We start from the raw sequence: 15091 nt of genomic DNA, 5'->3' as shown, positions 1-15091 counted from the left end.
CGAAGGGGTCACTAAAGTCTACATTTTTTTTTCAGTGTCAGAAAAAGCACGCAAATCATTTTGAAGCGAGGTGAACATACAGCAACATTTTCATTCTTTAGGCATAAGCTTATTACAAATAATTGTTAATTGGCTACCTCCTTCTCTTTAAAAATATAATAAACTTTGTCCTGTGTATATACATAAACATACTGCGTGAGTGCACGGTGTTTACAGTGGAAAGTTAAAACAATGTCGAAGAGAGAAAATACGGATGAGGCAGCCGCCGCTGGTACTTCTAATGCGCTTGTTCTCCTATTGTCAGGGTTTGCAGAAATAAAGCAAAGTATGAATTAAAATCCGTACTGCGCCATTGTTGGAGCACGTCCGCGTCAACAATGATGCAGTAAGCTATTAGCTTGAATGAAATTTTAAGTGAAAAGGTCGAGACAAGTCAAAAGAAAGTTCAAATGATGTGGGTGACAAAACTCTGGCAATGACGCGTCAGGTGGGGGGAGGGGCTCAGCATCCCCCCCCCCTCGGAAAACTCCGGACGGTTCTCGGGCTCGGAGCCCCTGTAGTCGGCGCCTATGCTATCAGTACAACCATGGTACCTAATTTATATACGGGAATAAATATTCGCGTCTGCGTTTCACTATTCGATATATTCGATATGTACTATTCGATTCGTATTCGACAACGTTGATATTCGCCCACCTGTAGACCTACGTAGATCGAATGCAGGGACGTAGCCAGGGGGGGGGGGGGGGGTCTTATGGGGCTTCAGCCTCCCCCTCCCCGAAATTTTTTTCGTGCTGTCGTGCGCCGCCAACCAAAATAACCCCCGGCGACGGAAATCATGCTGGATTTAGTCTAGAATGTCCTTTTCATGCTAGAAAAGGCATTTCAGCGCGAACATTGCGAAATCGGACTGGATTTCGCGGCAACACCCGTGCACAGGGAGTCGCATATCGTAACGCAACGAGCCCCTCCCGAGCACAAAGTTTCAAGGGCGTTTTGGTGGCGAGCGGGCTCGTCGTGATCTCGCGGAGGCCGCGATATCGACGGAGCGCATAGGTTTCAATTCTGGAACTTTATGGGTATGAAGTTCTCATAAAGTGTTGATAGGAAAGATGCATTAACATTTCCAAAGTCGTGCTTTAGATTTTCAATTCCGTAACATTGCGGGCTTAATGTTGTTACAAACATTTGAAGCCAAAGGTGCGTTGACTTTTTGAAAGTCCTACATCGGACCATACAACGAGACAAGCCAAATCAACACACTATCAGACAAGTTTACAACGCACGCAGCGAGGTCCGACGAGACGAAGCGTTGTGGTGGTTCATTTGTGGCAGTGTGTCACAGAAAAGAATATCCAAATTTTTTTTTTCACTTGCGCCAAAGCATCCATGTCAAGGTACTAAAGCCAGCAAAGGAAACTACGTTCTTATTTATTTTTCTACTTTGACTTTCATTCCTGAGAACACATTGAGCCTCTTCATTTTTTCTTCTTCTTTGTTTTTCTTTTTTTTTTTTCTCTCGCTCCCGCGGGTTGCTAGAACCAGCCACAGCGCAGGCGTTTTTCTCGTGTTGCCCCGATACCCGCGCAGCGCACTTCGATGCGCGTTCGTTTTTCTCTGACCGAGTGGATTTTCGTCTGGCATAGTTTTGGACGCTTTCTGGCTAGCAGATGAGAAAAAGAAACAAATGCGTGGCCGCTCGCCGCCATCACACTCGACGGATGGCAACGCGTCCGCTTGAGCGGAATTTCTCCGGAAAATTAGGATGCGATACCGCGCAGCATGCCTGTGGTTAACTGTGGACCAATTGTCTCACGTTTTCTTCGATATTCCTTCGGTAGCCGCATTAGGCGCCCAAAGTAGGCATTCGGTTATAGTCAACATGCCTTCCTTGCGTTTTTTTTTTTTTCAATTCCATACCCCCGCCCTACAAAATAAATAGACAGATTGTTGCGGCGCAGCAAATTGTCGCATGGTGAAAGTTTGATTTTGTTACTTCTTTTGTGGAAAGTAACGGGCCACGGCGCTTCAGTTGGCGGATACTCATTATATTATTGCGGTCAATTATGTGGACCCTCCAGGCGCATTCCTGCTGTCGCCGTCATATTCCGTATAAAGTCCAAGGGGGATAACATCGTGACCGCGCGCCGCATGCTGCATGTGCGAGTGAAAGAGTAGGGGGGAGGGGGGGGGATGTCATGGGTTTGCCGACGATGGTGGCTCGATCTTGTGTGCGCAAGGGAGAAAACCAGGGAGGAAGCTCGCCGCCTCCTGTCGCGCGCCATACATCAGAGGGAGTCGAGGGAGGGGGGGGGGGGGGCTGTGATGTGAGAGTCTGTGGTTGCGCAACATGTTTATTTGCCTTGTTTGACGCATTTTATATAGTGACTTTTTCTTAGATACGTAGATTTATTGGAGACTTATATGTATATTGAAATATCTTGTTGCGAGGTTTTGTGTATACGTGCAGTGAACTTTGTTTCCAGTTACACTTTATTGCCTCCTATCAAGCTGTATCTTCGCATTTGCATATTCCATTGTATCTTCGCATTTCTAATGCACGAGGGCGAGTGAAATGTAAATGAGCCAATCCATCCCGCGCAATAATGGTTCGGTTCATTATCTGTGAGACGTTTACGAAAGTGACACACAGATGTGAGGATAAAAGTTCTTTAATGCTCTTGTACATTGGGTTGAACATGGTTTCGTGGTATAATAGACACTCTAAATGTTTCACAGCATGTTGTCGTGAGGTTTTTGACAGCTGAAAATGTTTCGGAAAAAGAAATTAGTCGCCGTGTGGCTGCCGTGTACGTTGAACATTGCATTTCATTGGCCACTGTGAAGCGTTGGAGCAAACGGTTCCAAGAAGGAAGTGAAAGTTGCGAAGACGATCCAAGACCGTGCCAAAGCCACCGTGCAATCAACCCAACACAATTGCAAAGGCTAATTAGAAAAGAACGGAGGATAAGCATCGGTGAATTGGCAGGGCGTGTGAACATCCGTCATGGTTCGGGTCACACCATAATTCATGAACATCTCGGTTATCGGCTCTTATGTGCGCAATGGGTGCCCAAGATTTTGAACCACGGTCAGAAGACAGAGAGGTTCGGCGCTGCCTTGACTCATATAATCCTGTATCACAATGAGGGTGACGACTTTTGTCTGCAATTGTGACCGGGAACGAATCATGGTGCCACTACTACGAGCCTGAAAGACGACGGCAAAGCTTACAGAGGAAACATTTCAATTCATAACCCCCAAGAAAAGCGAAGGCCGTCATTTCTGCCGAAAAGGTGTTGACTTTTTTTCGGTAGGCAGGGTCCATAACTGATCGAATTTGCTAAACCTAGAGACACTCAATCGTTTCGGATATTGTAAAACGTCGGATCGGCTGCGTGTCGCAATCAAAAACAAATGACGTGGAAATTGAGGAATGGGGTCATTCTGCTCCACAATTCCCGTCTCCACGTCGCTGATGTCGTTAACATAAAACTGGCAAAGTTCAAGTGGGAAACGCTGCAGCATTTGCCATACAGCCTAGACCTGTCGCCTTGTGGCTTCCACATTTAGGAGCATTTGAAAAAAAAAAAACAGCTCGAAGGAACCAGAATTGTGTCGGACGATGACGTGAAGGAGTAAGTTACAGACTTTTTGAAGCAGCAATCGAAGGAATCTATGAGACGGGAATCACGCGACTCGTTAGTCAGTGGGTTAAATGTCTAAATGCTTATGGAGACTACTTTTAAACAAAGTACGCCGTTAGTCATATAATCGAATTGGCTGACTTTCATTTGACTCGCCCTCGCACATTTGGCAGAACTCCTCATTTTTATATTTATTTCATTTATTCTATACTGATAGCCTGGGTGCCAGGCTTTAAGCAGGAGTGAGCATACATAATTTTTTGGCCAAATACTTGCAACATATAACATCACAAAGACATGGTGAAAAAAATATAAAAATAACTGAACAAAGAAACTGTGCTGAAATAAACATGGCGTTATCTATAATTAAGTGCATCATTATACAACCAACACAATAAGAAAAAAATCAGGTTTGGTGCCTGAGCCCATTTATAAATAGTTCAACTGTTTCACATTTTACAACATCAGCTGGTAGACAATTCCATTCACGGGGTGTTCTCCGAGGAGGAGGAAATAACTTTATTTCCTGTCCTGCGAGTTGGCGGGGAGGGCCAAAGGCCCCGCCTAGGTGACGGCCAGGAGTTCGTGGGTCCTGGCGGCATCCTCGGCCCGCTGGACGGCCCCATAGTTGATCCTCCGAAATTCTCCGAATTGTTCTCCGAAAAATAAGTTTTTGAACGTATCTGTGGAATTTATAAAATCTGCAACTTTCTTAGAGGGACAAACGCGCATTGTACATTCTGACGATGGTTTTATATACGATGCCTTATCAATTCCAATTTTGTCATGAAAAACTAAATAAAAGAATTTCAGCCTTTCCGTACTTCTTCGTAGCCTTTGAAGTTCCGCTTTTTGAAAGACATGTGCTCTCTGTTGCGACTATAATTTCTGTGAAATTACTCACAATACACGACCGATGACAGCTGCTCCTGCGCCATGCATTCTAACAAAGGACAGTGTCATTGAGATTTTTCCCTGGTCATTGCACATGCACGAAAATATAAACAAAGTTCTTGAACGAAAGAGACAGAGAGATGCAAATGAGAGAAAAGCGCGGAGGTTAACAAAGTTTCATTAAAATATTCGTCCGCAACTTGTTCATTTCATGGCCTTTGCATGTTCCATATCAGCGGCATGCACTGCTTTGCTGGTTTCAAACTAATATAGTTCTAAAGTTTGTGTGATATTTTCTTTACGTATTAACTAGACAGAAAGCATGGAAGCATTGATATCAGTTATTTCGGGAACAATTTTTGAGACATACGAGTATACTATTTTACGAAAAAATACATATTTTACTCCTCTATCTGGACAGTGCGTAGCGTTCAACTATTCGTTTGCCGCATCTTTCGCAATTGCAATGCAGTTATTATTAATGTATTTGAACCCTCGACAAATTTCATGAGGAGGAGGCGGAGCCGGACCGTGATCCCCCCCCTCCCCCTTCCCGAACAAAATTTCTGGCTACACCACTGATCGAATGTACTAGAAAATGTTCTAGTACATTCCTACAGTCCGCTAGTTTTGAGGACGGTAAGATAAACTAAAATATAACGAATCACTGTGGCACGGCCCTTCGATAAAAACACACAATGTGTGTGTTTTCATCAATGAACATCGAACAGCCGTGGCTTGTGGGATTGGTGGCGCAAAGAAAGGGATAACATGATAACGATACTTCGTGCTTGGCCAGCAAAAATGAGCTCGCAGCTGCGGCGACCTCGATACACCCGGACGTTGAACAGCTGGCTGGACAGTTTCAGGAAACCTCACGCCTGACACAGACGACATCAAAGCAGCTTTTCATGAGCATTACCAGGCGCTATTCTCGTACCACAAAGTAGACGCTACCACATTTGGGAATGAGTTTTTACGTGCTATACCCTGACTGGACGACGAAAGAAAGCAAAGAGTGGAACTAGAGATAACAGAATCCGAAGTTGAACAGGCCATAGACAACTTAAACCCTGGAAAATCGCCTGGACCAGACGGCTTTAGCGCCGGTTTTTATAAAGAATTTAAGCACGAAATTAGCCCTGTATTGAATGTAATCTTTAACGAAGCTTACAAATGGAACACATTGCCTCCGTCTTATGGGTCGTCACACACAGTACTCATTCCTAAACCTGATGATGCAGCGAAATTAAGATATGTTACGGCGTATCGTCCCATAGCACTCACCAATATCGAGTATAAAATCTTTATGAAGATATTGGCGCGAAGATTGCAGACAGTAATACAGGACATCGTCGGGCCTCACCAGACATGTGGGATTAAAGGCCGGACTATTGTTACCAATATTCACAAAGCGCGCAGTGTACTTGAGTGCTGTGATGATTGTAATAGTCGGATTGCCATTTTACAGATTGATCTCGAGAAGGCTTTTGATTGCGTGGCTCATGAAATCCTGTTTGCCGTTTTAGACTATGCCAATCTCGGATCTGTAATCTGCGAGGGGGTCGCCCTGGCGTACCGTAACTGCACGACCAGATTGATCGTGAATAAGAGTTTAGGGGCTCCCATCAGCCTGCAACGTTCTGTGCGTCAGGGCTGCCCCCTCAGCCCTCTGTTGTTTTCTATCTACATTGAAACCCTGTGTATGAGATTGATTGAAAACAATAGAATTACGGGATTTAAGCTTCAAGCAGTTGAAGTGAAGCTGCTGGCTTATGCAGATGATGTCGCTGTTTTTGCGGAGGATCAGGAAAGCATAACTGAGGCTGTCAAATGTGTCCGTAAATTTAGCCATGTCACTGGTAGTGGAGCTAACTGGTCGAAGTGCCTTGGGCTCTGGCATGGATCATGGCCAACGAAGCCAGATCATTTTGCCAACGTGCATTGGGTGACGACCCCAGGCAAGTACTTGGGCGTCCCGCTCGATGCCTATCGTGATAGCGAGCAGTACTGGAAAGGGCAGGTCAAAGACACACGGGAGAGAGCTGAGAAGTGGAAAGGCACTAACCTTTCTATTTTTGCCAGAGCCACCGTTTGTAACCTTTTCTTTATCAGCAAGCTTTGGTACGTAATGCAGGTATTGCACTGTTCACGGTCCAACGTTCAGAAGCTACACAGGATTTTCGCCGTCTTTGTCTGGGCGTCGGGATGGGAGCGCTGTAGCCGGACCAACTTGTTCCGGAGGGTAAAAGACGGGGGGCTGGGATTGGGCCACCTCTTTGTGCGGCAGCTGGTAAACCGGTTCTTGTTCTTTAGGGACTCAACCGACCCTTTCTTGCGCACGGTATGTCAAATAAGGCTGAGTAGACAAATACCAGAGTATGTGGTTTCAACCGCAGAGTTTTCGGGAGGGATTCGAGGTTTTTACAAAGAAGTTGTATCGAGTGTTCGATTTCTTTCAGTGCGCTTCTCGAATGATTTCCTTTCCGTTGTGAACAAAAAGAAACTGTATTGTGCTTTGTGCGACGTCCTTTTCCCAGTGCCACTGTACAGGTCCTTGTACGGTGGAGGCCCAAGCAGCGATGTTTTAAAAAGAGTAAAGAAAATGCAGGTCCCGCCAGGAACAAAGACCTTCTTCTTTAAATTACACACGGGAACATTACCAGTCAAGAAGTTTTTGGAGGCAAAGGGAGTGTATTTACCGTGGGGAACACACTGTTTAATTTGCAAGCAGCCAGAGACAATAGATCATGTTTTTTTAAACTGTTGGGGAGGCGTGTTCTTCTGGGATGTATTGCAGAGGACACTAAAGAAAGAATTTCCACTAGACGCGTATGGCATTAGTTACTTAAGCATAGATAACGAGGACGGGGTGCCTTTTGACCTAATTATGCTCTTGGGCCTCCACTGTATTTGGCGCGCGAGAATGGCGGGATACCATGTTGGTAAAGATGCGCGGCCTGCACGAATGTATTTCAGGGAACAGATGCACTGGTTTATCGCTCTCCATAAGGCGACAGAGGAACCACCTGAGTGGCTCCCAAGAGTAGAGCCGTTGGTTAATTTGCGCGAATTTTGATTAGACTCAGCCAGTACGATACTGGTTGAATACGTGCCCAACAGCAAATGTATGTTGTATTTTGTTTTTTGTGTTTCGGTGATTGTTTCCTCTTGTAAATAGTTGTGTACTGAAAATCGGGCAATAAAGAAAAAAGGCGTCGGTGGTTCAGTGGTAGAATACTCGCCTGCCACGCGGGTGGCCCGGCTTCGATTCCCGGCCGACGCAGATCTTTTTTTTTTTAGATTAACAATATTTGTTTAAAGAGTTACTGAGTCTTTATCGCAATCGTTATCGTGCGACGGATGATTTAAGAATTTATTTATCAGTGATTATAAAATAAGTTATCGTGCGTGTAATCGCGGCTTTTTCAACCCGTAATCCGGCAGATTTCGAGAAGCAAAAGTCCACAAATTTCCGGAGTAAACAAGAACGTGACGTTTCCGCTGCGATGCGGCAATGCTTACGTTCGTCAAACTGGCCAATATATTAATAACTGCGGCAGCATTTCCGCTCCTTGGAGGGAGGGTGATAGCGCGGCGCCAATCTCCCCAGACACACCAGGGAATGCAAAGGTTGCTACCCCATATTCAATCAAGCCATCATTGTAGGACGGGAGACTCTAGACTTGAGCGGGAAATTTTGGAAGCGGCACACATGCGTTGACTTGGCCTAGACGCGTGTGTTAGTGAGCCTTCGGTGGCTCTCCTAGACATGCAAAGAAACCCGGTTTTTTATTAACTGGTGATAGTTGTTCTTTGCCCCTTGGCACTTTCCGTAGTCATCTAGGATGTTTTCTGCTGCGTGTGTTTCATCTTCTTCAGCATGTCAATTAAGGCACGCTGCGCGCAGATGTGACCTTTTGCTGCTGCATAATAAGTATCAGTCGCTAGTTACCGCTCGTCCTGTTCACTCCTTCGTCTTACGGCCCGCCTGAAGTAGCGGTTCTTCAAACGTGATGTTGTCGGATGGATACTGTGTTTAGCAAAAGTTTATTTCGACAAGAGACGATACGAACACTGAGTCATAATCACGGCAAAATTCCACCGGGACGATAACATGTAAGAAACGAAACACAGCACGTTTTCAACGTAAGTATAATGTCCGAGTCCTCACGCACCAACATATAAACACGTATACCCACGGAAAGGCACAGTTACACATAAACTATAAATGCCACATGTACAAAATGATTTTCAATATATACAGTTTACACAATGGTTATGTACAATGATGATGTGATAGAACACTTTACACAACTTTGAAGTGATGTGCACGAGATGTGTATATACAAAAATGATCATGTATACGAGAGGACACACACACAGTAATCACGGGCACCTGCCTTCTATGTGCATTAAATGAATACTTCTGATGGTCTGGCTACAAGAATCAGGCTGGACGAAAATTCAGCCATACGCGTCCATCAGCCACCGACAGTAAACGACATGACCAGTGTCGAAGGAACTCTTCTTCTCCAAGGAAGAACAACTCCTCCGATAGAAACGACAGTAGCTCAGAGTAGAGCCTCCCCATAAGTGGAAACAGAGCACGGTGACGACGTCCCATGGCAACTGCCTCGCACCGGTTACGCCATAGACAGAAGGCCCCCGCAGCAATTAAAAGTCGCGCGAAGCGGCCACGTGAGCAGCGACCAGATGTAATAAAGCGGTTAACTCCAAGGCCACGAAATCCAGTATGCACGGCCCTCCAAAATATCCTGGCAACGACGCATTGCAGCAGTACATGTTTATTGGATTCTTGAAGGGGGCAATTGGGACACTGCGAAGATGGGACAACGTACCACCGCTCAAGCCTGTCCCGAGTTGGAAGCACTTGCCACCTTAGACGCCACATGAAGTCGCGTAGGTGGCCAGGCAAAAATGACGCCGTTATCGCATCCCACGACACATTATTTCAAAGTGCGAGGCGCGCTGGGGGAACTAGAGGAAGCAGTAAGGCTGACATAGTATCTACTACACGGTTTTGTAGAACGTCTACATTAGGACATACCTGTTGTATGTGGCGATAAAATGCCACGGCCGTACAGTAAAACGTAGGTGCGGTTAACACTTGTGGTCCGTGATTTAAGCGTACGCCCGGTAACATGTAGCGAATTTTCGTGCCAAGGAAATAGCAACCGAGTTCACGCGCTGGACACTGATCATGCTGTAACAGACGAAGCAGAAATCGCAGAGCAAGCAGCCGGCAGCGGACAGACACCGATGGGAAGGCGAACCCACCGCGAGAGTGTGGTTGCCCAAGCGCCGCGCGACAGACCAGTTCTGTACGGCCCGACCAGAAGAAGGCACCTAGAAGGGACTGCAAGGACCTAGTAACCCGTAATGGTGGCTGCACGACGTGACAAACGTACCACACTCGGCCGCAAAATACAGACTGCCCTAAGTACCTTCTTTATGATAGGGGTAAATCATACCCTTGAACATCTTCAATATTTCGCCTTACATCTTCAAGAATTGAGAGCCACACAGAGTCTGATATGCCATTAGAGGTGTAGTCAAGGCCTAAAATGCGAAGAGAATTGCTCTTTTGAAGACGGAAAAGGGGACTTAGGCGTGTCTGTGGTGAACCAATGAACAAATAACGACATTTTGAAAAATTTAGCGCAGCACCTGAAATATTTCCGTACTCAGTGAAAATTCGAAGGCTACGGGTTAAGCTATCTTCATTCCTGAGATATAATGTGATGTCATCGGCGAAGGCTGTCACCTTCACAACACCGCTACCAGGCAGTGGGAGACCGCATACGTAAGGGTCTCTCACTATTGAGCGCAGAAATGGTTCAAGGCTGAGCACAAAGAGTACTGGGGATAGAGGGCACCCTTGACGAAGGCCACGAGTAACGGGAAACGGTGCACTTTCTCGACTATCAAGGAACAATGTACTTCGGATATTTGAATAGGTATTTCTAATAAGTTCAACAAAATTTGACGAGAAGCCGAACGAGGTCAGTACATTAAAAATGTAGTTATGTTCAAGGCTATCGAATGCCTTTTCTTGATCTAGTGAAATTAAGAGACCACGTGCCGACCTGGTCAGCGTGTATGTCATTATGTCACGCGTAACAAACGAAAGACTGTGTATCTCTCTGCCAGGGACTGAGCATGCCTGATGGTGTCCTATTAGAGAAGGCATCAGGCTTCTCAAGAGCCGGGTGATAACAGCTGTGAAGGTTTTGTAGTCAACGTTGAGAAGCGTGATTGGCCCCCATTCCTCTGGACGAACTGATGACGGATCGTGCTTAGGTATTAGCACAATACGAAGCACAATACGACCGTCCCGAAAACTAAACGGGAAATCAAAGTTCTCAAAGCATTGGCTGATAACAGATACGAAAGTGGCACCAATATCTTCCCAGAACGTTAGATAAAACTCAACGGGTAACCCGTCCGGCCCTGGGGCCGAGCCACGCTTCATGGAAGATAATGCTGCCTTCACTTCCTCGGCTGATGGTCGTGCACAAAGACGGTCAGCTACCTCAGGTGGAAGCTGAGGCAGCCCACTAAGGAATGTATGAAATCCTCGAGAGCCAGAATCTATTTGCATGGTCGTACGCGCCATGTTTTCAATATGCGTTACAAAGAGCGAATAATCACGCGTGGGAGGTGGTGTAACAGGAAGTGCTCTTGGGGCCGCAGAACCGAATGCATTCGGCTGTCTAAAAAGCGAGTTTCTTGAAAAGCGCAGAACTTCGGGGTGTGCACACGGATTACGTCTGCATCGCCAAGCAGCAGCTGACAAAGACGACGCCGCGATGAGGCGTTGGAAACGCCTCCGTAGCTCACGCTGCCAGGACCGCATCAACGGAGTCAGTTGATTGACCCGAAGGGCGATGCGGAGCTTCGTGGCAGTATCCGCCAGTTCTTCTGACATACGTCGTCTGAGCGCACGTCCTTCAACTGAACAGTGCAGACGCCACTGCACCTTGAGAGCATCCCATGACTCTCGGTCAGATCTAGAAACAGAGGCGCCCAAGACTCTTGACAAACAAGAGCGCGAGCGCGCGTCATGTAGAACGCGGATGTCCAGACGCCAGGGTTTTACTGATGAGTAAGCAGGGAAGCGAATTTCAAGTATTGTGATCGGAAATATAAACAGGGGATGAAGGTAACGTTATCACATCAGACCGGGTGACATACTGAGCTAGACTGCTTGGCACATAGGCACGGTCTAACCTGCTTGACGACGCACAGCGTGGCCAGGTCCTGGTAAATAAAGAACCATGAAAAAGTCGATATGTATCCAGCAACGAAAAATGCTGGACGAGGCGACGCAACTCCCGTGCGTTCCAATCAGGGCGACCCCAGCCCGGGCCTTGCACATCTGCTCGCGTGTCTAAGACGCAGTTAAGATCCCCAACGAGCACCACGTGACGACCGTCAAGGAAATACACGTCCAGGTCACGGAAAAAATCATTGGACCTAATGGCCTGCGCGGGTCCATATATGCACAAAATCCGTAACCTAAATGAAAATAGTACACAATCAAATGCCAATATTCGCCCAGTCCCATCATAAAAGACATGATGATCTCGCAAGAGAGCTCTGTTGAAAATAGTAATACCAACTCCGCTAGATCGTGATGTCGCGAAGGAGAAGAAACAGTCTAGGTTAAAAGTGCGTTTGAAAGTAAGGACATGTCCAACGGTGAAAAAATTTGTTTCTTGTAAACACAGTATGTCACAATTTTTTGCGCGGGCGACGCTGATAATTTCGGCTTGTTTTATAGGACTTCGGAACCCTTGTGCATTTATTGAAATAATGTTCAGGGTGTCAGCCATAATCAATTATATGTATCACCAAACTGACCTGGTGGTGTTGTTCAAGTCGGCGCCCCGGGAACAAGTCCAGGGGTTAAGCAGTGCACGCGTCACTTTTTCGACCCTCTCGAAGAAGTCCGAGGTTCTTTGGGCCGCTGTAACTCGGCACGGCGATCGGGGCCGCCGTCCGAGCCAGAGGCTGACGCATGAGCGCGTTTTACGTCTCGTGGGGCCGCCATTTCTATGTCGAGTTCATCCAGGCTTGGCGAGAGTCCAACGCTGCTATCAACTCCGAGGCTGAAGCTGTTTTTTGATGAGGATGATGTCGGTAGCGGTAGGGCGGCGGGATTGATTTCATCGTCGCCGAGAACTTCGGCAGCTGGGGGCTCATTCAGATGTAATGGTTGCGCCGTTGTAGGAGATGCAATTGAGGCGGATGAAGCCACAGCAGATTTCGTGGGTATATCGACTGTAGTGATCGCAGGGTCAGGTGTTTTATCTGCGTTTAAAACTTTGCTGCGTTCAGGAGGAGTGATGGTAGCAGCCGAAGTGGAGGCGCTTTCGGCCCCAGCACGCGTGTCCTTCGCTGCTTGGAAGGCTAGCGAACATGGCGTGTTGCGATCCGCCACGTCATCTTCTGTTTCAGTAGAGGAGGCCGGCGAAGATGATGATGATGATGAAGAAGCCTCAGGTAATGGCACAAACCCACTGAGGGGGATAGGCCACGAATCGGGTGGTAATATGACTCAATAAATAAAATAAAATAAGTTGGTTAATAAATAAATAACACGCAAAAAGAAAGGAAAACAAATAATCCAAGATGTGAAATAAACTATGAATACATGAGTTGAAGTATTGATCAATACTATAGTAAGCCTTGCGTTGATAGGAATGTTAAAAAAAGGATATATTTAGCTTTAGTAAGGTAAATTATGAATAATAATAGTAAGATTTGAACTGTGAATTTGTGCTTTTACTTTTTGAATTTTCTAGACTGCAGTAGAAATAAATCAATTCTTGAAACTAAAAACTATCAACGCATTCTTTTTGTGCCACATAGGAAATTATAAATCGCTAGGCAAACGTTCCTGTGGCTCTATCCCAAAACTGTTGCTCCAAGGGAGAGTATAACAGTGAAACAGTGCTGCTTAAAGGTAATCCTAAATTTTGAAGTGGAATTTCTAGACATACTTTTCGATGATTAGAAAACCGCCGGCATGATAATAAAAAATGATCTATAGTTTCTGGTTCATTGCAGAGGTAGCATAGAGGGGATACCGCCAGACCACATCTGTGCAAGTAAAAATTAAGTGTTGGAATACGGCAACGCAGCCTAGTAAATGAAACTTCAAATTTCCGGTTAGGACACCATTGCCGGTTCCAAGAATAATTTAAGTGTAAGAAATCTGAAGATTTTGCCAATGACAGAGCTTTTTTGTCCTCGCTCAAAGAAAATTGCCGATATCTGGCTGCAGTAATGTGCGCAGTTGCCGGCAGCACAAGTAGCACAGGACCTGCTAAAGAAGCTGTTGCTAAGGAATCGGCTTTTTCATTAATATGAATGTCTCGGTGGCCAGGGACCCATACTATATGCACTAAACTTAAGTGAGGTGGAGATGGTGGTGGAGTGGTGGAGTGAGTGAAGATGGCGCGTTGTGACTTCCCGAGCTGCATGCCTCTTCTTTTTCATTTCTTGACGCTGGTTCTTGCGGTGTCAGTGCAATTCCTTTGGTTACGGCGTCACGCGCAGTCGCAACCGCAGTTGACGCCGGCGGTAGGGGGGAAAGGCTCCAGTAGCAGCGTCTGAGTATGAACGCCGCACAGGGCACGCGACCGTAGGGTGACTATCCCCGCAACGCCGACAAGGACGGTCACACCCGTCGCTTTCGTGGCCATGGACGCCACAACGGCCACAGAACGCTGCGGTGCACTGAGCACGGTAGGGGTCGCTGGAACCGCACCGACGACACACGCGTTGCAAGCCGCGGTAGTCAAACGTCACACGATGACCAGAGACTCGCAGATAATTTGGGACCGGGGTTGTGGTATTCATTTCCATACGCACGAAGCGTGTGCCCGTGAGCACGCCATGTCGTCCGCTCATAAGACCAGCGTTGACAGACAGAACTTTGCCGTATGGTGATAGTGCCTAGACGAGGACTTCGTTCGGAACGAAGGACGGCAAAAAGAGGCAGGTTACGTTAATTGGTTACCTGCGGGCCGACGGGAACGACGGGACAACGCTCGCCACCGTTGACGAGGCAGCCAGCATCGGCGATTAGAGTCACGGAAGCCATGCTCTTGACGACACTGACTTGGAAGTTGAGGCCTCCCATGTGCTGAACGCAGTAGACCTCAGAGAGGCAAACTATTGAGGCCGTCGCGTCAACGACGGTCTGCGGACCATTCCCCGTAGGGACAACAACATCGCAAGACGTGGGCCTTCGAGGGAGTCCATGACGCTGTAGGCGCCATGGCGTGAAAGGTGGACGTCCCCGACGTGAAACACGCAGGTGCGTCGGTAGAAGCGCGTGTTCCGTGCGTCGCAGAAAACCCGGCGTCGGACATCGCGTAAACCGAAAGATTTTCGAACCACACATCTCCAGGCCATACATATGACGCAACGAATTCAATGAAATAATCGAATTTCTCAAGCTAAAATACGTGCAAAAATCGTAAACTACGACTTACATACTACTTACAGATATGATT

The 15091-nt window shown here is 46.8% G+C and overlaps 1 non-coding gene across 1 annotated transcript; it reads left to right on the top strand.

Annotated features, from left to right (window-relative positions):
* Positions 1-7756: 7756 nt before the first annotated feature.
* TRNAG-GCC (transfer RNA glycine (anticodon GCC)) lies at positions 7757-7827 on the top strand. Its single transcript has one exon. It is a non-coding gene; the product is annotated as a tRNA-Gly (tRNA).
* Positions 7828-15091: the final 7264 nt, after the last annotated feature.

This window comes from Dermacentor variabilis, unplaced genomic scaffold (genome assembly GCF_050947875.1).
Source record: "Dermacentor variabilis isolate Ectoservices unplaced genomic scaffold, ASM5094787v1 scaffold_29, whole genome shotgun sequence".
Classification (NCBI taxonomy): domain Eukaryota; kingdom Metazoa; phylum Arthropoda; class Arachnida; order Ixodida; family Ixodidae; genus Dermacentor; species Dermacentor variabilis.
This window is presented reverse-complemented; position numbering and strand designations above follow the sequence as displayed.